The 2,310-nt window shown below is 40.6% G+C and overlaps 1 protein-coding gene across 2 annotated transcripts in view; it reads left to right on the top strand.

The window, feature by feature from the left end:
- Positions 1-1,367: 1,367 nt before the first annotated feature.
- The window catches only part of LOC122082031 (syntaxin-61-like), a 25,832-nt gene continuing 24,889 nt past the window's right edge, over positions 1,368-2,310 (top strand). Inside the window, exon 1 of one of the 2 annotated variants that reach the window (XM_042649532.1) lies at positions 1,368-1,612. The gene's annotated coding sequence lies outside the window, so the exon portion shown is untranslated. Of the gene's footprint in view, positions 1,746-2,310 lie in introns of both variants that reach the window. The other variant, XM_042649530.1, reaches the window with a different exon arrangement.

Genomic DNA, 2,310 nt, shown 5'->3' with positions numbered 1-2,310 from the left:
GAGATCCCGCAAAGATACTCATAGAGAGCGCAACTGATTTAATCAACACCTCTTTTCCAGCTTGTGAGAGCAATACATGTTTCCAACCTTGAAGCCGATTACTAGTTTTATCCCCAATTTCCTTGAAAATTTGAACTTTAGAAGAGCCTATTTCCAAAGGCAAGCCAAGGTCCATCCCCATATTTGATTTTCAGTATTCTAGAGAACCATCTCTTGATCCTAGGGGGTGTGTTTGGGCTGAAGATGATTGTCGACTTATTGAAATTGATGGATTGGCCACTTGCAGTACAAAAAATATTTAAGCAGCGCTTAAGCTCATGGATCTCCTACAAATCAACCCTAGAGAAGAGAAGACAATCATTGGCAAAGAGTAAATGAGTTATTGGAGCAGCTCTATTTGAACCTTTATACCTCGAATAGCCCTTGAAGATTCAACTTGTTGAAGGATACAACTAAGAGCTTCAGCACAAAGAATAAACACTGAAGGGAAAAGTGGGTCTCCTTGACGAATGCCTCTAGATGGGGTAATATTGCCACTCAAAGAGCCATTAATAAGCAACTCATATTTCACTGATGCAATACATCGCATCACCAAATCCACCCAACATTTTATTGATAGAAGCCATTCCATATGGTCATATGCCTTACGCATCTCTAATTTGAGAGCAATGAACTTTCCTTTCCCTTTCTTTCGGTGTCGGATATAATGGAATAGTTCATGAGCAGTTCTCCAAGATTGGTTGCAAAGAGCCCTGTCAAGTCGAATTCTGATGTTAGTCGGTCCTGGGCGTTTATTAGACCAAGTAAATCGCCATATCCATTAGCAGAAATCCATCATATTTCTGAAATTAGCAACATCTTGGGCCCCTAAGCAATTTTCTCCTCCCTTCTCATGCCAAGCCAAGAAAGAATTCAAATCTCCTACGCAAATCCATTGTTCAGATCTATATTCTCCAAAGGAGATTATCCGATCCCAAACGGCTTGACGGTTGGCCTTCACAGGATCCCCATATACACCAACCAGTAAGAAAAAACGGATCCATGTGAGGACAGGATACAAAAGTATCAGCATGTAAAATTGTAACTTGGAATTTGCTATCCCATAGAAGAGCGAGGCCGCAAGAGGCACCTTGAGAATCAACAACAAAACACTATTGTAGACCAAGTTTGGCGACAGAGCTTTTTAATTTTCTGGCTATTAGACTTGGTCTCCATGAGAGAGTGACAGGCTGAAGTCTTGCTTTTTTCCTTACAAAAAGATATTGTTTATAATTAGACTACCTAAATGGTCTAATGCCAAAGTAAGGTCAAGCGTGGCCTGCCCTGAGTCCCACAGGGCCAAGCTTGGGCTGAAATATCTCAGCCCAACCTCAAGTCGAGCCGGGGCTTAGGGTGATCCTTGGGACTGTGGGTTGGGGTAAAACCGGAAGTGAATGACGGATCGCATTCGTGAGTCGTGAGTCGTGGGTCGTGAGACGAAACCGGAGCAATCTCTCTATTCGTTTTTCTTTTCTGTTGCTTAGCGGAGAAGTGAGAAGATATAGTCGTTTAGCCGAGCAGATGCTGAGGAATTCGGCAACTGTTCCGTTTCACCTGTGAATTGAGGGAACTCGTAAGAACTTGGAAGTCCAATCTCTTTGAATTTTCTTCTTATTTCGGTTTCCCCTTTTTGTTCTCAAGCTTCTTATTAAAAGGAACCAGAGTTGGATATCCATCCAATGAAACTCGTTTTGGTGTTTTGTTAGGTAAGCATTGGTTTGAGTTCATAAAAATCCCATGAATTGATGTTATGATCTTAATCTTTTTTCTTTCCAATCTATACGAACATCATTTCAGAGTGCTACAAGCCTTGGGAAAAAAATTAATTGATTGTTTTTTTTTTTTTATCATATTCTTTCTGTTATCGGATCGCTATGGATACTTAAGGGTTATTTGAATCGTCAATTTTCGTCGCTTATGTATTTTTCTGGTGCTACTGCTAGTACTGCATCATTGTGAATACTTGTGTTTTGAAATCTTGATGATCTATGTTATTGAATTATGGAATGGCTTGTTGGCTACTTGCATGCTGAATTACAACTTGAGTAGGTGCATTACAGCCTGAGTTAACTTCTTGGGAAGGATGCCAAGCTGTTAGAAAGAAAGTGAGGTGTCTTTTTCCAGATTCGCTTGTGGTGGTTGATATAGCGGCACATTATTTTGCTTCAGGATACAAAGCTAGGTTTAAAGATTTGATTTTGAGCATGTCTTGGATTTGACTCTTCTCTGGTTGGTCATTCACAGAGGGTTTTTTCTTTTTTTGGGGGGGGG

The sequence above is a fragment of the Macadamia integrifolia genome, chromosome 6, assembly GCF_013358625.1.
Source record: "Macadamia integrifolia cultivar HAES 741 chromosome 6, SCU_Mint_v3, whole genome shotgun sequence".
Taxonomy (NCBI): Eukaryota; Viridiplantae; Streptophyta; class Magnoliopsida; order Proteales; family Proteaceae; genus Macadamia; species Macadamia integrifolia.
This window is presented reverse-complemented; position numbering and strand designations above follow the sequence as displayed.